Source organism: Eretmochelys imbricata, chromosome 22 (genome assembly GCF_965152235.1).
Source record: "Eretmochelys imbricata isolate rEreImb1 chromosome 22, rEreImb1.hap1, whole genome shotgun sequence".
NCBI lineage: Eukaryota > Metazoa > Chordata > Testudines > Cheloniidae > Eretmochelys > Eretmochelys imbricata.
Window position 1 is genome coordinate 6,495,684 of NC_135593.1, and position 23,809 is coordinate 6,519,492.

The window sequence follows — 23,809 nt, forward strand, 5'->3', positions numbered from 1 at the left end:
ACAGCCTTTTGCACCAACGTAATGAAATTTGTTTCAAATCGTACTTTGTTAAACTGGTGCGTATAGACAAGTGCTTAACTTGTCAGGGCTTGTACATTTCAGTACTACCCCAGGCCCATGAGTAGTTTGCATGCCACTTTTTGCCCCAGGATATCTACAGGCAGACAACTGTCATGCAGAGCTGTCAGGGCCACCTGGACATTGGCCCAACCACTTCTTGGCCGGGCCAATCCTGAGTGACACTATGACCCCATGTGCCAGGTTGCAAGGCCACACCTTCAAATTTGGAGGGGGTTGATGTAGGGGCTTATGTGGGTCAGGCTGCTAGTGAGGGCCTGCCTGAGAGGGAAAGAGGAAGATCAGTTATGGGAGGGTAAGGGTGGCAAATTTGTCTTCCTCCCCCCCCCGGCCACACATTAAATGGCATTCTGCAGGCTGGGGTGTCAGCTTGGGTAACAACCCCCCAAGTCATCATAGAAGTCCTACTATTCAACCCCCCAGCATTAATGCACAGACCTCAGCCACTTGAGCTAATGGAGCACTGTTAATGCTAACGGTAGCCTGTTACCCTGTGTGTGGACCAGTCACTAAAGGGGGGTGCGCACACACTTTAAAAGTGTCTTACGTTTGTAGGGCTAGCAGCTAAAAGAAAAATATCTGTAACGTGAGCACACTGGAGTGGGAGTCATTAGGATTCCAAGCACGTAGCCCAAAGGGCAATCTTGCAAGAGTTGCCTTTCACGTTAAGAATTGCACTTTAAAGTGACATGAAGACAGGTGAAAATAAAATAGGCTTGACATAAATGTTGCATGAATGAATGGAGCTGTCTTACATCAAGCCCTGAGAAACTCAGCAGATACAGTTTGCTAGGGCTCCTGCAAAGGCGTTCTTCTAGTTTTGTTTGCATGAAGTTCTCAATTCCTGAGTTTTGCAAAAAAAAAAAAAAAAAAAAATCACTGTTTACATGAGACTTGCAATTACATTTGTACCTAGTTGTAAGGCTCCTTTGCACTGCCAGAGTGGTGTAAAAGGAGCCTGGTGTGAATGAGAATCAAGTTTTTGCCTGGTTTTGGATCAGCCTTCCCCCGCCTCAACCCAAGTTACATATTGGCTTCTACTAAATTGAAACATCCGCTTTCTAGGTGGCAGCATGGTCCAGTGAATTGGTTTCTACTATAGTTTCTGAGACCTGGTTCTATTCCTAGCTCTGCTCCTAATGTGCTCTTGCAGCTGTTACTTTATCTCTGTAGTTTTGTTTCACCTCCCATGGCCTATTTAAATTGTAAGCTCTTTGACGTAAGGATTGGGGTTTTTGTTCACTAAGTTTATGCAGCACCTAGCACACTGGACCTCAGTTATGCACCTGTAGGTGCTACTGCAGTGTAAACAATAAGGAAGACCAAAAGAGCTATGACCTGGACTGAACTTAGAGGAAAGCTATTCTAGCAACTGCAATCTAGATGCTTTGTGTCAGATTCTGATCTGTTACACCAGTGGAGCGGCGGAATAATTTCATTCAAGTCAGTCGTTACACAAGTGTGTGACCAAAATTGGGACTTGTGCCTTTAATTAAAGGGTTGTGTGCAGCCACAGCCTCCAGCACGTTATGCTCTCTTTGCTAGCCTCCAAATGGCACTAAGTCAGCTGGCCACTTTTGTTGTGTATTACTATACTATAGCTGTAATCCCTTGGGACTTGGCAATAAAAATAGACAGTAAATCAGTGATTCCATCACCCAACTCCAGGCTGTCTGTAGTCTCCCACTTCTGCTTTACTTCCACATGCTGGTTTGCTTAGCTTCACTCAGTCAAGTCATTTGGCCTCCCAAAGGAGCCATATGGGCTGTATGAGAATGTCTCAGGCGCAAGGACTGTAACCCTTACTCCATCCGGGACTTCAGTTCCAAACCTCTGGCCTCGCAAATGGCAAAGGAAAACCATTCTTAAGGGTGGAGAGGGGTTAGAGTACTCCTAACTGTCTGTAATTGTTTATGTAGAGCTGGTGGAAAAAATTTCAACATTTGCAATTTTGACACTTTTCACCCAAACTTTGAATTTACATAAGAAATGGGTCAATTAAAAAAAAATTTCCAAAAAGTCCCACTTGACAGGTTCTAATGAATTGGAACCGAGTGGCACAGGAATCACCAGACTATATCAGAACAATGGCCCAGCTAGTTACTGACTGTCAGTAACAACTGCATCAAAAGAAGAAATCTGCGGTAGGCAATTATGAAATAAACAAAACAAAGCACACAAACTAATGTCTCAGAAGCTATTTTTTTTAGCTATTTTTCTTCTAGTTGAATAGATTAGAAATATAGGGGTTGGAAGATGGACTCAAACTCAGCTCTTCCTGTGAAATCCTGCATCTCCCGTGGGGAAAAACCTCCAGAGCCAAAGATTTCTATTTAACTGAGCATCTCGTTTGCCACAACTTGGGATAACATCAACTAGCGTTCTGGAATGGGTTGTGTTGGAGTTGGGTGCCTAAATCCCTTAGACTCCTTAAAAAAAATTCCCACTTTAATTTCTTTACAACTTCAAAGGGAATAGGTGATACCCATTAAATCAATCCCCGAGCCCAATGACTCAATCCACCCATCCATGCTAATGCAGAAGGTCTGACAGGTCTTATAGATGCTGGTTCTAGTTCCTGATTGGTTAGTATGCTCTCATTATTTTTTTTCCATGAACAAGTTTGAACAGGCAGTTCCATATAGGAACAAAAGCAAACTTTGATACTTCAAGGTTATTTTTGTTTTTGCTGTGAAACAGAATAGCTGTTTTCCAGCCAGCCCTAGATCAGAGCAGGATGGGGGGAGTTGCATGCTCCCCTCATTGTGTGCTAGTCTATTTTTTGCCTTGGTGTGCGATACTAGGTGCAGGGCAATGAAAAATCCAGTATGGAAGCTAAAGTGTCATCCTGTGTCAAAAAAGTGAGACTTGGCTGGCTGGAATTACCCATATATTTAAATTCTTCTTGCTGGCAGTGAATATTGAGAGGTCAGAAAACAAAGGAATTGTTAGGAAGGATCTTGTGGGATGGGAAGCAGAGAGATCTACCCTTAAAAGCACAGAGACAAAATTAGCTTAAGAAGAGTCCTGTTCTGCCTTCCCCTGGGCAGATACCGCAACATTAAAGTCTAGTTATGGTTAGAAAAGTCCCTATGTAAACATGGCACCATCCCATTGAAAAGATACACTGCAGGCCAATGGGTCGGATCTACTGGCCTTGTTGCAACAAACTTTTTTACTCCCAATGGCCATATGCAACCAGCAGCCATGGGAGAGAGCTGGATTCTATTCATGCATCAGAGCAATTCTCAGTTGATCTTCACTTACAGTATCTTTATTGCTGGTGATATTGTAGCAGGCAGAAATAACCCAGGCAGGTTTTCATATCCAGATGGAGCATGCAATGCTAACAGTCGGGGGCAGGGAAATCCACCTTTGACTCATGAACTGAACAAATTTGAGCTAGAAGTCATTGAAAGGGAATAAGTATGGGCACTCATGAAGTCACTTCTGCAGATGTGATTTAGGCACTGGCTTGGAATTTAGAAGTCAGTTTGGTTCCTGGCTCTGCTGCAGACGTCCTGTGTGATGTAAGGCAGGTGAGTTAATCTCTCTGGGTCTTGGTGCCCTATCTGCAAAACAGGGATAATAACCAACTACCTCATGTGGGTGTTGAGGATGAATCCATTGATTGTGGGAGTCTGTGGCGGTTAGCATCATCATTTGAAACGTTTATGAATGGGGTTATATGATGGGGTTGTCTGTGATAGCAGGATACTGAGATTGGTAACCTCAGAGGTCCTTTCCAGTCCTGTTTACCATGACAGTACCTAGATGCACAGAATTACTTCACAGGATGGGAAGAAAACCTTTGCCTTATGATTCTTGACCCATGGTGCCCTTACCAGAAGCTTCCACTTCAACAACAGTAAGTTTCTGACTCTTACTCAAATCTGCTGGAATGGCAGATGCCGAAATCTAGACTGAGCTTCCACCAGACATTGATACTATTGGGCTACCTGAAGGCCTGTCTGCCTGTTACCAGTCAAAATGTATACTCCAGTGCACTGCAAACCAGAGAGCAGGGTGTGGGGAGGAAGGAGAAGAGTTTCATGGGACTTCACCGAATGTCTGTCTGAACTCCAAATGCAAAAGCAAAGCATGGAAAACATGCTGGGAATTATGTATTAGATCTGGCCTAATCAATAAAGTCCAATTTCCTAGCTCATTACTCTTAGGCTCGTGATCCTGGGGCAGACTTTCCTTTAAAAAAAAAAAAAAAGAAAAAAAAAAGAAACATATGGAAGCAATTAGTAGAAACTTCATTCAAAAAAACATTAAGGTGCTTGTAGCATTAAAGCTCAAGTGATCCGTACTCTGGGACCGTAATTCACTGACACTTAATAGCATTTACCCTGCAGATGTGCATTTTATGCAGAAATATCAGCTTACCACTTTGAAAAATTAACCTATTGAAGGCTGTCAAGCTCTGAGCACGCTCTGGGGAGTATTATATGTTAGCTGCATGGTAATCTTTCTTACCCAGGGGATGGGAAAGAGCTGGGTTAATTGGGAAGCAGAGGTTTTTTAACCTGGTGGCAAGAGGAGAGGATTGTACTCTTTAGTTGCACTAGAAAGAAAACTTCCCTTGTAAAAGTGGCAAAGAGTCCTGTGGCACCTTATAGACTAACAGACATATTGGAGCATAAGCTTTTGTGGGTGAATACCCACTTCGTCAGATCCGTCTGTTAGTCTATAAGGTGCCACAGGACTCTTTGCCGCTTTTACAGATCCAGACTAACATGGCTACCCTTCTGATACTTGTTTCCTTCTCAAATTCATTGAGACTTTAGCACAGGAAAGCGCTCCTGAGTGCAGGGAGGCCTGTAAGCAAACTATTTAGAGGAGGGAGGCGAGGTTTCCAGGGTGTTTAGGACACAATGGAGTCTCCAAGCAGAGCTGGGGTAATATCTAAAGGTTGATTGCCAGTCCATATAGGATATCAGATTTCAGAACAGACTGCTGCTTCCCTGGAGAATACCATACCATGGTAAATAACCACCCAGCAGCTTGTGTTCTGCTAAATCTTTCTAAAGTCTTCCCAGTAAAGAGCCAAATCATTTGTTCTCAGGGGCATGGAGAGTACATATAGGGACAATTAAACAAATGTGTCATCTGTCAGACTGCACAACTGTCTCCCAAGGGAAGAGGTAGGATCTCTATTGCTAGGGCCATTTAAAACCTGACTAGGCAGAATGTCCTGCAGGCTGGGGAAGGATGAGGTGGACAATATGGAGCAATAGGTATTTCCCAGCTCCAAGACTTGTCATTCCAATTTTTTCAACCATCCCTATTTGAGAGTGAAATATTTTTGCCAGGAGAAGATGAGGTGTCATCAAAATTGAAATCTTCCACAAGAGACCAATCGTGACAGAACTTTCCGTCAGGAAAATTAAATGCTTTGGTGGAGGCTGACGGTAATGGGTCTGTCCATCTGATGTGCTGCAGGGGTTCTGTAGAGCTGTAGTTCTGGGTCCTACATGCTCCTGTCTTTCGCTATGACAATGCACAATGGTTTCTCCCTGCGGCTAAGCCACCACACTACCTCATAGACAATATAGTCTGGCTAAGGCCTATGCCTCTCCCGAGGGCAATGGGATCCTGTAGGACCTAGAACTACAGCTCCCATGAGGCATCATGGCTGCTCATGTAATGTCCCCATCAATGTTGACCCAAATTGAAATATTTTGACATTTCTGAATAGAAATTGTTTTGTTGTCACTGTTCATCCCAGTTAGACAATGGACAGCTGAATTCCCCGTAGCTGAAATTTTTTTTGTAATTTTCATCCTCTGGTCTCAACTGCCGAGCTGGCTTTTCTGAGGAAGAAACTTCTGTCTCACTAAGACTCATCTGCCGCCTCCTTAGCTAAAAGCAGCTTAACATACCACTGCTTGAAGTGGGCTGCACTGGCAGGAGACTTGTTAGAAGTACAACACCAGCACAAAGTATTTGTAGGTAAATTAGCATGAGCACACTAAGGATAACCACAGCCTGCTACCACAGGGCAAGAGGAACTGCTAATGGGCTCAGCTTGCCCCTTACAATCTTGCTGTAAGGAGCTGCAGCTCTAAAGATTTCCCCAAACGGCAACCACCTCCACCTAACCGCTCTGGTAGCAGAAATATTCAGCAGGTCATGAGGCTCAGGGGCCCAGACACCATAGGGTGTGTTGCTCATGGGGAGGGTCCCAACTGAGGACATCCTGATTCCTGACTGGGCTGGACTTACTATTAAGCTTGGGGAGAATACAGGAAGTTTGTCTGTAGCTAGCTGTTGCTATAGAGCTGGTGCTGCTTTTGATTGTGACCCCTGACTCTGGATTCTGGTTGCCAACCCTTGAAGATTGTCCTGGAGTCTCCAGAAATTAAAGATTAATCTTTAAAGATTATCATGTGATGAGAACTCCAGGAATACGTCCAACCAAAATTGGCAATCCTACTGGATCTAATCAATTCCTGATGCCCGAGTCTGGCTGTAGCAGCTAGTCCAGATGCCCATGACCTGGCCTTGACACTTGCCAAGAAATTGCATTATGGGGCAGTAGACTCACCACAACTTCAGGTGAGTAGCTAAAAAGATCTCCTAAGGCTATCTACTGAAAGACCAAGTACAGTCTATGGTAAATAGCTGCCAACCTTCTTTGATAGTTTGTCTGCACCAGCCAGTGCCCTCAGCCTCTCGTTTGGTTGTTCACTCCATATGCCACCCATGCTCTGAGTCCTAGTTCTGGCATTGTTATCAATAGCAACCCATACAGCACATGGAAGCAAATGGGAGACAGGCCGGGGTGATGCAACAGCACAGTGGGGCTTTGTTAAGGCAAGGAGGAGGCCTGGAGACCAGTCCTACACCCCTGAAGGATTAGTACTAGCATGTGCAGCAGTGGTTGGGAATCCATGAACTGGAAGTTAGGAGTGACACAGCGGCAGTATGATATGCTTTTCATAGCATCAGTGGAACAAACTATCATCATCTCAGCATACTCAGACACTTCTGTTTCTGGATCATCTGGACATCTATGATCCCACTGCTCCTGAGATTCAATTGCTTTAGTGATTCTTTGTCTCTAATCTCTGATTGCTCCTGGTAGTTCCAAGTGTAACATGCTGGCACTGTGTGTCTTTGCCCCCTTCTAGAAACTGAACCATATGGAGACTTTAGAACCTGTCGCTGCTGCAATTGAAGGAAGCTTATCGTTTAGCTCAAGCAATAGAAATTCATGCTTGCAGATGCAGAGCTCCTGGGTTAAATCCTTGCAGATGACCCTATCAGAAGTCTTATTACACAAGATTAGTGAGATGACTCCATTACTGTCAAAGGTACTCTCTAGTCCTAATTCCCCACACAACTCCCACCAAACTCCAAACCACAGTACAAACAACGGTACAAGTATCAACGTTCTAATGCTCCATTTCAATGTCCTGTTGAAATCTGTCAGCTGAGTTGTGGTTTTGAGTTCATGTTTCCTCTATTTGCAGCTTGCCCTCAGCCTTCTGAACATCAATAAAACATTAAAGTAGGGTAGGGGTGGGGGGAGATACAAACATAGGCAATTAAAATAAGGGGAGATATCTAGGCATATTGCTATTTTAGGTAAGCTAGGCACTGGTGGTTAGTGTGTACATTACATTAATAGCTATGATTAATGCAACTATCAAATATAATCAACAGGTTTTGTTCTCTCCAAGATGGTGGCATTTGCTATATTAGTAAAACTGGTGAAAACATTTATGAAAATGGCCCCTTTTTCCCCCTAAATGGGGATTTTTGTTCAGTTTTCAATGAAACCTACTTTCCGTTTTTCCAAAAGCAGAACCTGGAAATGTGGAAACCACTCTTTTTTTTTTTTTTTTATTTCTTGGGAGGCTTTTCTTTTTTGGGGGGGGGGGAGGGAGATTTTGAATTAAATTATTTTCTTTTGAAAATTCTCATGGAAGATATCTATCATGTCCCTAGGAGCTCTCTCTTTTCCTTTTACCAGAAAAAGCAAGGGTACCTCTAGATCCACTTTGAAAACTTCATGCGGGGGGGAATTTTTTCCAAAAAAGGGAAACTATTGACCCCTCTCTACAATGGAGAATCACCCAAGAATAAATTTAAGGTTAAAACTCTGGACTCTTCAATCCGGATTTAATTTCCTGGTCCTGCCACAGACCTCGAGCAAGTTACTTGGCATTCTATGCCTCAGTTTCCTCATCTGTAGAGCTATCATAACACTTCCTTTCTCCCCTAGGCCTGTCTTGTCTATTTAGATTGTTTGCTGCTAAGGGCCAGGACAACACATGTATATAGTGCTTAGTACACTGGTCTTTGCTGGGTGCTACTGAAAGATAAATAATCCTACAGGCTCCCTGTTAAAATCCTGAGCCCCTATGAGGCTTTGGCAGAGCAACAGCCCTTGCATTCCTGTCCTGAGACCCTGGCAGCTTGAAGAAGCAAGTCATTCAACTAGACTGAGGTCTCTCTGATTTGTGTCACCCAGGGTCTCCTTCGAATCCATGTCTCTGGAGTTGAAAGGCTAACTCACCATTCAGCCCTGTCAGGGATGTTTTGCCGAAATCCAAAGAATCTCCATAATTCTCCTGTAGGTATGTGTTTTCCAGACGCAGTCCTGCTCTGCTTCTAGCAAACGCATGGCATATATAACTCCCCTGAGTCACCATAAACCTTCAGTGTAATCAGAATCAAAGGGTTCTGCTGGCTGAATAGTCAGCAGGCTGCCTATGGACTGTTAGTTCACTTTTCATATTAAAAAAACAAAACAAAACACCACCCCACCCCTGGAATTGAATTCGAAAAGCAAGAACCAAGGTCTTTCTTTTAATGCATTTCAATTACCAAGGTGCCTGTTGGTCACAGGAACTGCAGGGACTCCAGGGTTATTTATTCAGCCGCCTGGATCCTGGTCTCTTTCTCAGCTGGAGTTTAGATCAGGCTCTTGTCTTCCACATATCTTTGAAGAACAATAAGGTGGGTGGGTGGGGATTTAATCTTATCACCAGCACGCAGGACAATAACAGGAAAGGGCAGGGAGCCAGGAGCTGGAGGTGGAGAGGGAAGGGCAGGGAGTGAAGACAGGTTAAAAGCAGAACCTTGTGGTGCCCCAGGGACATCTTTAATCAGAGGCCTGGCTGGCGTGCTGATATTTCGCCTGGCAAACACCAGTTGCAATGGGGGAAAAAAAGAAAAGCCAATTGTGTACGGCCAGGCTGGGAGTAACAAGCAAGTCAGGCAAAGATTAAAGGCCACTTCCCCTATTAGTCCACTCTGAAGGCAGTGGGCACTGCACATGGGGAAACTGAAATGCATATATTTCCAACGTTAGCTATGCTGGGCCACCTCTTCAGCTGATGTAGCCCTATTGACTGCAATAGAGTTGTACTTGTTGACACCAACTGGGGATCTGGCCTACCCCTCTCTTCAGCTGTGTAGCAAGGCTGGTACCTGTGGGAACTCCCCTTCCTCCTCAGAAGCCTCATGTAACCAGATATTCCAAGTCTCCAGCAGCTATCCCGTAAGCAGAGCCAGTTGCATCCTAATGTTGAATAACTGACATGACCAGTATTGGAGTGTTTTTTTAAGCAGATTATTCAACAGTTCTCTTCCCTTTATTCACGCCTTGCACAGGCAGAACGAGCAAGCCGCTCAGAGAGCGGCGCTCGCTGCTGCAGGGAAAACCTTGGAACAGCTGTGCTTCAAGAGAGAACTTACAATGCCGTTTAGTTGTTGTTGTCCACAAACACAGAACTAAAAGACCAGTCCCTGACGACTTCTTATTTATTATTGTTGCCTGATTACAAATGAAGCCCCATCCCCAGGAAGACAGTAAGTTTGGATGATCTATTTAGTGGGCCCATTCTGAAGTGGAAGCTCCACCCACACGGGATTTTGTTTCCCTGAATGTTGCTCTTCATAGATACCTGCATCCGCCTGTGAACAAAGGGACTGAGGTGCCAATAGGAGTATTCCTGCACTGCACTTTGCAGAATCAGAACTAGCACGGGCTGAAATGTTTTGAAGTTCAGAAATGTTTGTCGCCTTTTGAAATTTAAAAATAAAAGGTAAACACTTTAATGTCAGTTTTGTGAAATGCCCCTTCTCCGTTCCTCACTAGCTAGAGATCTTCTTTCCAAATTTCAAACAAATCAACATTTCATTTTGAAATAGAGGGGAAATTTCAAAAAACAACAACAAAAAAAACCCCACAACTTCCTTCCCTGTGCCCCCACCCTGACTTCCCCCAACTACTTTTAATTGAGACCAGTTATGACCACAACATAAGGAAAGTTAACTTCTGAAAAACACATTGTGTGCTTATGTATGAGTGTTTTTTCCTGATTGGCTTAGAGAAAAGGCATTGTTGGGTGCTTTAGCCAATCAGCTTCCTTTTTATAACAGTAGGAAAAACAGCTGCCACTGATCTACCTCCTAGAAGAGTGACTTGGCTTGTGATGACATCTCTCTTCCCCACTGTTTTTTATTTGATCGTTTAAACTGGCCAGTAGAATACCAGTGAAGACAGGTGCACTGCAACAGGGGAATGGCCCCACCTTTGAAAATCAGATCTGTTTCTCTGGCCTATATCAAGTACCCAGGAGACCATTAGCTTGTCACAGTACCTTGCCCTATTGACAGTATCTTTTAATTATACAGATGTATTGTCTCATCTACAACATTTGAGAACCCCCATCTCAGTGTCTCTTTATGAATATTTTACTGGCATTTTTATTGCAGGCATCAGAAAATCAAGAAGTGGGGGGAGTGATTAAAGTCTTTTTGGAAATGGAAGAGCAGGGATCAGGAAAGGGCAAAATGTGCATTTATGAAGACAATTAAAGGGAAAGTATCATAACATGAGTACTGAAGAACAGATGTGTAGGACTGGGAGCAATGAAAACAAAGAGTAATGCAATGTTAAATATGATCCCCATAAAGAAACAAAATCCATTGACTTGGAATTTTTGCTAACTTTCTTATTGGCACCAGTTCAGACCTTTGGGAGAGATGGCCAGCACCTAGCAGTTAGCTGGCCACATTAAACATTGGGCAGAGTAGCGGCAAAAGCAGCTACAGGAGAAAACTCTGACCCATGTTGTCAAATGCAAAGGGACAAAGCTGCTTATCGAGTGAGCAAGGGTGGTCTAGTGGATGAGGCAAGGATGCGAGAGGGCTGGGTTTGAGTCCCTCTTCTTCCACAGACATCCTGGGTTAAATCACTTGGCGTTAGATCCCAAAGGGATTTAGGTGCATAGGTCCAAAATTTAGATCCTCAACTACCCCTGCTGGACGGGCACCTTCCTTTCTGCCAGTAAAGTCCCACAGGCTCCTAGATTTCTGACACTGCACTCACACATACATAGCTGCCTAAGTCCTGACACTACTGAGTGGCTTGAACCTCAGCCCCAGTGACATCCTCAAACTAGGTGTCTCCCTCCCCCATCACCTGAGCTGGTAGACCTGCTCAGAAAGCCACCTTAGAGTATGCTGACTGACTCAGGCCCTGCATCAGAGTTGATGTGGTGGTGGTGGTGGGATCCCCATTCATACTTAACAGTTCAGGGGTTAGATGTTCACCCTGGATGTGGGAGACTTGGCTCCAAATCTCCACTCTGCCTCAGGGGAGCAGGGACTCGAACTCAAGTGTCCCTCACCTGGGTGAGTGCCCTAACCACTGGGCTATTGGATATAAGGGAGACAACGCAGCCTCCCTGTTTTTTGCTGTGATAAAGGCTGACCTGGCTTAGGTACCTACCTCCGGGAGAGGGTCCACGGCTGAGAATCCCAAGCGGAGGACGGCACCTCCCTCCAACCCAGTCTTAGGCACCTAACTCCTGTTGTGGGGGCTGGGCCTAAGCCTCTTTGGCATTTCCTATCGGCTGGCTTAGGCAGTTCCCCGCTGAGCATGCAGGTTTCTGTGAATCCTGTTCTTAGGAGGCCAACTCTGCCCATACAATGTATTGGATGTCTGACTGCTTAACTCAAGGCTGGGGAGTTCCACGGGGTGGCAGGGTACCTAACCATTAGGAGTGGCAACACTGATACATCCCCTTTGTGGATCTGGCCCTTTCTCTTTCTCCATGCCTCAGTTTCCCCTGTACATTGGGGATAATAGAACTGCCCTACCGCACAGGGAGGCTGTCAGGCTTAATACATTGAAGATTGTGACATGCTCTTCGGCCAACTAAACACGCCCAGTTTTTTTACCCTTTCATCCAAGGTCAGGTTTCCTGAACCTTTTATAATTTTTGTTGCTCTCCTCTGTCCCTCTCCCATCTGATCCACATTTCCTAAGGTGTGGTGCCCAGGATTGGACACAGCTCTCCATCTAAGGTCTCTCCAGGGCCAAGAACAGAGGGATAATTACCTCCCATGTCTTACATACGACACTCCGGTTAATAAACCCCAGAATGGCAACTGCATCACATTGTCAGCTCATATTCCGTTTGTGATCCACTAAACCCCCCAGCTCATTCTAGCAGGACAGCAGCCAACCCAGTTATTCCCCCTGTTCCTCCAACATTCAGGTAAACAAAATCCTGTGTGGGTGGAGTTTCCACTCCAGAATGGGCCCACTAAATAGTTGTGCTTTTGCTTTTTTTTCCCCCTTACTAAGTGTAGTACTTTGCATTTGTCTTTGCTGAATTTCATCTAGTTGATTTCAGACCAATTTACCAAGGTGGTTTTTAATTTGAATCCTGCCCTCCAAAGTGCTTGCTAACCTTCCCAGCTTGGTGTCATTCACAAATATAAGCATACTCTCCACTCCATTATCCAAGTCATTAACAAAATTCTAGACTAGCGCCAGACCCAGGACAGACCCCCTGCGGGATACTGTTAGATACATCCTCCCAATTTGGCAGCAAACCGCTGCTAAATAAATACTTCGGTCCCCTGGGACCTCTCCCATCCTCCATGAGATCTCAGAAATAATCACTAATGGTTCTAAGATTGTTTCAGCTTCCTTGAGTACCCTAGAGTGCATTTCATCAGGCTCTGCCGACTTGAATACATCGAATTCATTTAAATAATCTTTAACCTGTTCTTTCCCTTCTCTGGCTTGTGTTCCTTCCCCCTTGTTGTGAATATTAATTGTGTTCAGTGTTTGCTCACAATTACCCTTTTTAGTGAAGATTGAAAGAAGATAGGCACTAAACTGGGTTCAGGGCGTTGATCTTTCCTAATGTCTGACTGGGTCTTTCACAAAGAGAACCTGGGAGGGCCAGTGAGAAAAAGGGGAAATGAGAAAAAACAAACAGCATCAGATTCTGAAAAGCTACATACCCACTCTCCCAATTCCCACCACATGACTGATAGGCTAATGGAAATGGCACTGGAAGATCAGGCTTCAATTCCCAGATCCTCAAAGGCATTTAGATGCCTAACTCCCATTGAAATCAGCTAAAATGATTGGTCCTTTAGGAGTCTGCATTCCTCCAAAGTGATGATCCCAAAGCAATCTATAGCACCAAAGTTTTGCAATAAAGTGCAGTTTCCTAATCTAAGCAAGGGAGAAAGTGTCATGCCTAATGAAGCCTTGTTCATCTAGTCTATGTCTGAAATGTTTTGCAGGTGTTTGTTTCAGAGATGAGAACAGATAATGAATAAAACATGTTTGTTCTTTAGTCTTCAGCAAATGTGACAAGCTCCAATCTTATGACTGGAGGAATGATATGAAATACGAGTTTGAGCTCATCTGAAAAGCTCCTAACTAATCCAAGATGTTGCATTGAGTATTCTTGCTTATACGGGTTATGTTTTGGGCCAGGGTTTAAAAGGGACCAGGGAGATAAAGAGGGGGCGGAATGATCTTTAAAAAGACAGCAGGATGTGATCTCTGACCGATGAGGATATAATACCAAGCATTCAAGTGAATGCTGGCTTTGTCCCTTTGCTTTAAGACTGATTTGACCTGGCTGTTTTGGAGCCCAAAGGAAAAGCAAATCGGGGGTGGGGGGGATTATACGCCAAAGTTTATTACATTAAAGTACACATGCAAAACAAGCCTCCTGAGTCTATTGGCATTAGCATAATGAGGTCACTGTTTGAATAGGGAATCCAACAAGATTCTGTTATTGATTATTAACGTCACCCCTAGAGGTGCCAGTATGGATCAGGGCCCCATTGTGCTGGGTGCTGGACCAAAGCAGAGACAGATCTGTTGAAACTCAGCACTCCAAATCAGGGCCAGATCAGAACCCAGCATGGTGGGTGTACATTGGGTGCGGAGCACATCTGAAAAATCTGACATCTTAGTTAGATGCATTAAAGTGAGCTAAACTGTTTGGAAAACCTGGAGCCTACAACGTAGATAGACAGCTTTCGCCTCAAAGAGGCGAGCTTCACAGAACTGTGACTCATCATTGTCACTTCTCGGACATTTATTCTGCCTGGAAAATGATGAGGGTTAGAGCACTACTGAAGCCCTTAGCTGGATACTATTATGTATGGACATGGGAAATATTGTAAGATCACATTGGCTGAAGTCAGTTTTTCAAGCAATAATGAACAATTCCTCAAAAGATGGGACAAACTCTGCAGATATGAAGCAATTCCACTGACATGAAAGTGGTGATTGTTCTGAAGTAAGGGCCTGCTCCTTCTCCCACAGACATCCGCTGGAGTTTTCCCATAGGCCCTTACCCTTGAGTAACTGAATTCAACCCACCGATTGTAACAAACAGGTATTTTCAGTCCTGCTGTCAAGATAACATTGTTCTAGCCTTCTCCTTGCATAAGCAATTGCTAAGAGCCACTAGGTGTCGCTGCAATATAACTTACTGTATCAGCATCAAGAAAAGGAGGACTTGTGGCACCTTAGAGACTAACCAATTTATTTGAGCATAAGCTTTCGTGAGCTACAGCTCACTTCATCAGATGAATGCAGTGGAAAATACAGTGGGGAGATTTTATATACACAGAGAACATCAAACAATGGGTGTTACCATACACACTGTAATGAGAGTGATCAGGAAAGGTGAGCTATTACTGGGGTGGGGGGGGAGAGGGGCTCACCTTACTTGATCACTCTCATTACAGTCTCATGAGTGTTGGGAAAAAGAAAAGGAGTACTTGTGGCACCTTAGAGACTAACCAATTTATTTGAGCATAAGCTTTCGTGAGCTACAGATGAAGTGAGCTGTAGCTCACGAAAGCTTATGCTCAAATAAATTGGTTAGTCTCTAAGGTGCCACAAGTCCTCCTCTTCTTTTTGCAGATACAGACTAACATGGCTGCTACTCTGAAACCTGTATCAGCATCATGAGTGCAGTGGTGTTGTAGCTGTCAGTTCCCAGGATATCAGAGACACAAAGTGGGGGAGATAATATCTTTTATTGGACCAACTTCAATGGACGAAAGAGACAAGCTTTTGAGCTTAGACAGAGTCCTTCCTCAGGTCTGGGGAAAGTACTCCGAATGTCACAGATAAATACAAGATCAAAAAGAGAGTTTAGCATAAGTAGCTAGCACCCTGAGTGTGTCAGCGAGACCCAACAGGACGATACCTGGGAAAGAATTATCTGTAGTAACTCAGAGCCCTCCCCGTCTAATGTCCCATCTTTGGTTATTGGGGATATTTACTATCCCAGATGGGCCACCTCAATAAATGTACCAAGCTCAGTCTTGAAGCTAGTTAGGATTTTGCCCACACAGGTCCCCTGGGAAGGTTGTTCTAGAACTTCACTCCTCTGATGGTTAGAAACCTTAATCTAATCTCAAGCCTAAACTTGTTCATGGCCAGTTTATAGCAATTTGTTCTTCTGTCAACGTTGGCACTTAACTTAAATACCTCGTCTCCCTCCCTGATGTTTATCCCTCTGATGTATTTAGAGAGAGCAGATCCTTAAAGGTATTTAGGCTCCTTGATTCCAGTGGAATCAATGGACGTTAAGACTCTAAATAACTTTTGAGGATGTGGGCCAAAAGCATTGTATAAAAGTGTGGTTAAAAACCAGTGGTAAATGGGCTCAGCTACCCAAGAGATGAGTGATGAATGTGAAATTATAAACCACCCCCTTGCCGCCTTCTTCTCTAAATTCCAGGCTTCTGGCTTACTTACAATTGGAAAAGCCTCATCCCTCGGCCTGATCAAAAATTCCCCATCAAAACTTGGAAAATTGGGGTTTTGACAAAAAGAAAACTTTCATGGCTGATTTTTTTTTTTATTGATTTTTTTTAATTTTGGCAGTTTTCAGCTAAATATTTTAAGTTGGGGCGGGGGGGGGGGGGGAGATCAATTTGTTTTGACAAAAGGTCAAACATTTTCCTGGAAAAGAGCCCTTATTTTTTCTGACCAGCTCAATCAGTTCAGCAAAACACTTAGACACATGCCAAACTTGTGCTTAAGTCCTTCCCTGTTCACCAATGCTTTTAATAGGTTTTTGATCAAGCTCATAGGCGCTGATGCTTCTCCTAGAAGATGTCCTTGATTTCGATTCTAAGCTGGTGTCAATTGGGCTAGTTCCACTGATGTCAATGTAGCTTTGCTGATTTACACTGGCCTCAGTAAAGATTGAATAGAGTGTGTATTATTTGACTCTGATGGAAGCATGTTCAAACTCCAGCTGGAAGACAGCCAGGGCATGGGTGTAAGTGATAAAGTTACTTGTGGCATTCAATGAGTGTAGAAAATGAGCCTGATGGACAGGCTGGGAGGAAGGGGACACTATAGCAGAAAAAAAACACTAACTTCCTATAAATTGTTCTTTTGCCCAGTGGGTGTGTCAGTTACACTTGTTGGGCCTGATCCTTCTCTTGCACCTCATAACTCCACTGATTTTCCATGGAGGTACTCCCGATGTACTCCAGTTTGAGGAAGAATAGATTTGGCCCTCTTGTAAACGCTCATTGAATGCCAAAAAGCAGCAGCAGTTTACCACTTACACTTCCTCTCTGACCAGTTTACGCTAGACACGCAATTCCTTTCAAACCACCATGGCTGAACTTGGATCAGAAACCTCCCTAGGAATTTGCTTACTGAATTTAGGTCTGAATATAGCACAGAGATGCTCAACAACTTGCCCAAGGCCATCAGTTAATGGCTGTGTGGAGAGATCAGAACTCGGGAGTACCTAGTGCCTTTCCTCAGGCCAAGATACCACTGAAGTTCTTATTTCTGGAACCTTCTCTGGTGTGTCATTATTATCCTGACAACTCGGAATAAGGTGTCTAGGAATGTGACCTCAAAGTAGCCCAAAATACAAATTCCATGGAGAATGCCATCATCATAACATGCTGCTGCAAATCAGGATGGCTCTGATTGACTCCAATGCAGTTTAGCTTAGGCTGAGGACCTGGATCTCCTCCTTTCACGCTGATCAGGACTCAACAGAATTCCATTATTCTAAAACTTGCTCTCACACCACTGCCTTCATCCCTTCTGTCATGTTGTAATCTACTCGGTTGTGTTCCTTGGGGATAGTCTCCTTCAGTTCCCCATCCAGTTCTTCTGCACCTTGTTGAACATCTTACATGCTGTTAATGGCCCTTCTTTCTGTTGGGTCAACTAATATCTCCTAGGAGACTTTGCAGAGCATTCCAACTCTTTAGAAGAATAGCTGGCTCAAATGGTTCGTTCCAGTGTGTATTCCCAAAAGGATCTAATCCCTGACTTCTCATATTGTGTTATACAAGCACTGGCCACTATTCAGAATCATTTTCCTTTCAGTTCTGTCTGCAAACTCTGTAAATTTTTTAACCCAGATGGCCTTTTCCTATCAAAAACACTAACTGTCAAAACTGGTGAAGGCAGCTGCTAAGTTATTCAGTTTTGGCCTGTTACTTTTTGCAAGAGGAAAGAATAAAATAGTGCATTATGATTCATCCCAGTATGATTTGCCAAAAAAACTCTTGAACCAAATAGTCCTTTTGCACATTATTTTACTATTTGCCAAAGAACAGTTTTGGAAGGAATTTGTGTTCTTTAAAAAAAAAAAGAAAAAAAAAGACCTAAAAAGAGATCCATGAATATTATTATTTCTATTACAGTGGATTCTCACTGAGACAAGGACCCTATCGTGGTAGGCTCTGCACATACACATGTTAAGAGATCATTTCTGCCCTGAAAAGTTTACAGTCTAGGTAGACAAAGTGTGGGGGAAAGAGTATCCACATACGATACAGAGAGATTAAGTGACTAGCCCAAGATCAAACAGGGATTTGGTGGCAGAGAAGGGAATTCGGTTTTCTTACTGTCAGTCCAGTGCCTTAACTAGAAAACCAACTCTTTAATAAAAAAACAAAATAAAACAAGCAAACAAACAAACAAACAAAAACACCCCAGAACCCCCGCCCTCCTCCCCCCCCACGCAAAACAATTGAAAATAAAGATACTCTGATTATTTTTGGGTGAACCTCACAGGCCAGATTTACAAAGCAATTTAGATGCCCAAAGAGGTAGCCAATTTACAACAGGGCCCCGGCAGGTTAGGCACCTAAATCACATATAAATCTGGCCCTCAAATTGCTTCTCTTCATAGCCTTGCAACCTCCAGTGACTTTAAGGGGGTTGTGTGGGTGCACTTGAGATCAGAATTCAGGCCCCATGTTAAGGGCAGAGGTGCTGAGCACCTGCATCTCCCAGAACTGGCTTCAGCTGCAACTGGGCATGCTCGGTCCCTCTGGGAGTCAACCCCTAACCCCATCCGTTCAAGCAAGCACACACTAGTTTGGATGTTTCTCCTGTCCCTTTGAGGTGCCTTGCCTCTGCAACATGCCTATGGGCCTCACCTCCCTCTTTACCACTCACTCGAATCTCACCCACGATGATAACAATACAGAATCCTTCCTTTGCATAGCAATGGCTGCTGTGCCAAGTAAGGTTATGCTTCCGCAGCAGAAAGATCAAAGTTGTTGTACATTCTGTAGGACCCGAAACAGCACCCTTGCTGGTGCCATGTGGTACTTCAATGAGGACTGAAGCAGATTTTAAAACCGCTTATTTATTTAACTAACTGCATGAGGTAGCTTATAAAATAAGCACAAGGCCGAGGCTGTTGTGATCTAGCCTGGCTGTGTTTTCCCTCTCATTTTTCGGTGTGTGTGACAGAGAGAGAGAGAATCAACACACAGCAAGCTTTGCACTGCATAACATCCTGCAGGATGTGTTGCAGGTTCCTGCTGGAGTATAACCTTCTAGGGCCCGGCTGCTGCTGAATTCACATCTCAGTTGCTCAGGGGACCTTTGAACATTTAAACTTCTATTTGGGAAATGTAAGCATTGGCCCCTCTAAGAGTTATGTTCATCCAAGCAGGGAAGAGATGCCCACCATGTGTTCCTGGATCAGCAGAGTATGGGTGTTGAATGTTGAATATTCACAATGAACTGCTTGCAAGCAAGCTATGAACTTAGAACTGTTGGTGGAGATTATCTGGCAAGCAAGGAAGGAAAGTTTCCAAGGAAGCAAAAATTAGGGGAAATATGAACTGCTCATGGACAACTTGGAAAAGATGTAAGATTTTTTCAGAATGTTGTTTGTTCAGCTCAGCTCTAGAAAATAGGTATCCAAACCAAAGCAATTGAGAAAGGAAGAGCAGGTGGACGAAGGTGAAGCGAGATCCCTTAACCAAGAACCCATACCTGTAGTGCTGAGCCCTGTTAAAAAATTTGTGAGCACTCTAGTGACATTCCCCTTGTTCTATGGTTTACAAACCATCGGAAATCAACCAGAGAAACTGGGCCTGCATGGGTGTGTAAAATTAGTACACGTGGTTAAGTGGGACTCATTTGTGCCCTCGTGACTTCTTTATGTTGTTTTGTTGTATAAATGTAACCCAATCAATTTGTCACTCTCTAGTGGGGGCTGGGTGACAGAGAGAGGTTCATGACCTTGCTATCGCCTTTGCTACCAGCGGTGAGTCCTTCAGCTCAGGTAGTAGAGATGTATGGCCTTCTTGATGCAGAGGTCCAAGCAAAGATGACCCATGCTTGCCAATAGCAGGGGGCAGAGTGAGGGCTGCCGGCTTCAGCAGTGTTACTGAGCATGCTCAGGACAAGCCAAGCAACAAATCTTGGGGGCATGTGACCCCGCATGTCCCCACCATGCATCGCCTCTGGGTCCAAGGTTTGATCCCCACTGTGTAACAATATAATATGTCCCCTGATTTTAGTGAGCCCACAAAATGCAGAGCAAACCCCAGCTGGCTAAAAGGGAGCAGCAATTGCTCATGTGCTGTCAGCCATTATTACCATTAACAAGATCTTTCCATACTCTCAGCAGCAACGAACAAATCATGTATAAGTCACGAATCTGTATGCGTTGTACAAACCTAAATGCATTCCCTGCGGATCTGGTTGTCTTACCTCACATGCCTGGCTGTAACCAGAAAGTGTGTTTGTCTTCCCTATGGGCAAATCCTTGGCCTTGCAGACAGACACAGAACAATCCAAAATAAGAAAGTGGAAGGAAATGACCCACATGCGCGCACACACTCCCAGCAGCAACCCAGTATATAAAACTTGGCAACCCACTCCCGGCCGTTAATTGATTCCAAGTGCTGTAGGTCAGCTGTTAGAAAAATTTCCTGCCCACAGCTGAAGAAAGAAAGCGGGGGGGGAAGAAGGAGGGGAGATCCTACCGTTGGGCCATTAAAAGATGGTTCTTGTTTACCCTGATCATTTATTATTAGTCAGTTTCCCCCAAACTGTTTTATGTTTGGACTTGCAGGTTAAAAAAAGAGAAACCCACTTGTTGGGTCATAACTAAAGACTGGGAGAAGGGAGAGATGCTGAAGGTCTGGCAAAAGCTTTACAATGTACAAATTAATGGTGGCTGGGAGGTAAGTTGGTTGGGATCCACTGAGTTCCCCTGGCCACCTGCAAGGGGGGAAAGAATTAGTTGGGATAAAATGATCTAAGAGCGATTTATTTCCCCAGTTCAGAGCAGATTTCCAGACTCTCAGCAACTTTAGTCTGGTTGGGGCAGAGAGTTTCATCCCTTGACAATGTTGGTTGGATTAGCTTCTCTCACTTCATAAACTGCCCTTACTGGTCCAGACACTGCATTCCTACTGATGCTAATGGAAGGTCCTTTTGCCCATCAAAGGCTGCATAAGGGTGACCCTTTTCCTCCACTCTCTATCCCCTGCATATTCTATTCCAGTGCCCAGATTTTCTCTCCGTTTCCCTCCCACACACACGGACTAGGTGTAATTCCCACCACCAGGGGGCAGTGTTAAAACACACACATGACATACTATAAAGATTGTGTGTACAATTTTCAAAAATTCTAAAGTGACTAAAATACTGAAGTCCCATTTTCAAAATTGACTTGGGCACCTAAGAGCCCTTTTGGTCTGTGTTGGTACAGCACCTAGACCTGGTCCATAACTGGGGCTCTTAGGGCATGTGCTCTCTACACTGCACATTAAGCCCGGAATCTGACTCATGTTTGTGCCCCAGCCCCCCCTTCTGTTCTCACACAAATCAGTCTGACTCAGGTCAACAAGCACTCAGGACCTGGGTCCTAGGACTTCGCTGGGGGTGGTAGGTCAGAGCCTGAGTCTTGCTGAGACTTGGGTTGAAGCCCTGCCATTTTGCCGTGTGGACACAGCTGAAGAGGCAGACCCGACGGTCTGTGTAGTGCAATTCGGATGCATCAGCATGGTTGGGGGACCTTGGTCCAGCAATTGTAAATCCAGGAGTACAATGCAGTGTGGATGCACATGCTCAGGTCTCTCGCATCTGGGTTTACAAAGTAGCGTAGGCACATCTGTAATAATAATTGAATAAGTCTAATTGCAAAGCAAAAGGCCTTAGGCCTCTAAATTCCTTAGGAACTTTTGAAAATGTCCCCCTCTGTTATCATGGGTTTCGGATAGCCACCCTTCCTCAAAAGTGCCAAAGTGATGGGTAGGTTCTGCTGCTTGTCCCAAATAAAGGCAGATAGAGTTTATCTTAGCAATGGCTTGGAGTGTTTTAGGAAACATTGTCAGGATCATCCTTGCTTCTTTCCCCCTGTAATCCCAGATGATCCAGCTAACACTGACCTGACAAGAGAGTTCCAAGGAATGGCAACATTTACATTGAAAGGCCAGATTCTGTTCCGAGTGGCTGTCGTGTGAGTAGAGTTACTCTGGGCTTACAGTGAGGTAACTGAGAGCAGAAGCCAGTCAGTAAAACCAAAACATCTCTAAAATAACCAGGTGTAAACCAGCTCTTCGGTTCATCATAACACAGTGACTTTAATCCCAGGATTGTTGTAGGACTGTATATTCTAGGAAGCCAGGGACCAAAGCTCCCATCTCCAATTCTGCAGGGTTCCCGGGAGCTTACGCAGGTATAACTTTTGGAGAGGAAATCCCACTACATGGGCATCTTAGTAGCCTGCTGCATTTTGCACAAAGGAGTCTGTTGGCAGCTGCTGAGACGTTTGGGATGTCAGAATAAGTGCCAGAGGATACAGTTTTGGGGCAGCATTGACATTAACTGTGCAAATTTTTTATTACACTGCGTTTGGAATGAGACGTAACTGAGGGTATTGGAATTATCCCATGGCCTCTCATATGCTCCATGATAGACCGGAGGTGAACCTGACTACATTTCCCAGCAGGCCTCAGGGGTCTTTCATCATTCAACAGCTTCAGTGAAGAAGTGTTAGTTTGCTGGGACCCCTTGGCACAATAAAGGGAAAAAGCAGGCCTGGAAGATGGCAGATTGGAAAGGGCTGTGTCCCGTGTTTTGGCTCATACCTAACATCTCCCAGGGCAGACAATAGCAAAGTTCCTATTAGAATCCTAAGAGGACTTTGACCAATGATCCACCTTATCGCTCTGTGCAAACATTTGTCAAACAGCCAAAATTCAGGCCCAGTGTCTGCTGCTACAATGGCGGACTCAAAATAAACAGACTAAACTGTTTGGGAAAAGCAGAGGCTGAGCAGCATTGCATAAGGCTAGAAAAGAAGCTGTCTGCTCAGGGCAATTAGATGTGCTTGCCGGAGCTTGTGTTCTCCAGCCTACATGGTTTGCTGATGTGAAAGGTGAAGGACCTGAGCTCCCCTCATAACAGTGCCCTGTTTTTTGGCATGACATCATCTGTTTAAACTGAACTGGCCAGGTCCAGCTGAGCTGTGCTTAGTGCAAAGCCTAGGGTGTTGTGGAAAGTTCATCTCTATGCCAACTTTCTGCTTCCCTCATCCTGGCCCTGGCTAAGAATTGAATTGGCCCCTGGTGTAATTTAGAACAATGTAAAGGCGGCTTTAGGTTACATGAGACACAGCACTGCCCTAGGAAAGTGTGAGGGTGGGTGAATGTGCAGCTTTCTGCCTTCAGGAGACTTAAATAAGGGGAATTTCTAGCTGTTTTTTTAGGGCAGCTGTCCAGGGGCCAGGATTTGTCCCTGTATTCCTAAATGATTGCTAGAGTTCAATAATGCCATTGTAGGGAGAGCTGATATGGTGCTAGCCGGGGAGAAAAGGTGCATTGCTTTCAGTTCCATTACAGCTGATCTAGGAAGACTGTTGAGGTGGCAGGTGATGTCCCAGCAGCCCCAGTCAGCCCGTGAGAAAGGCTCGGACAGATAAATGGTGAGAGTAGAGAAAGAGACGCTACAATCCAGATTGTGCAGATCCTCAGCACCCTTCTCTAAAGTGGTTCAAATTCATACCCGCGTGAGAGTGAATGGACTGTTAGAGTGACGACCTTGTGAGATGCAACCAGCAGAGGGCAGCATTGGCATATATACCTAGGAGTCAGTAGAGGGCAAAGTGATATTAAGGGACTTTCCCTGAAT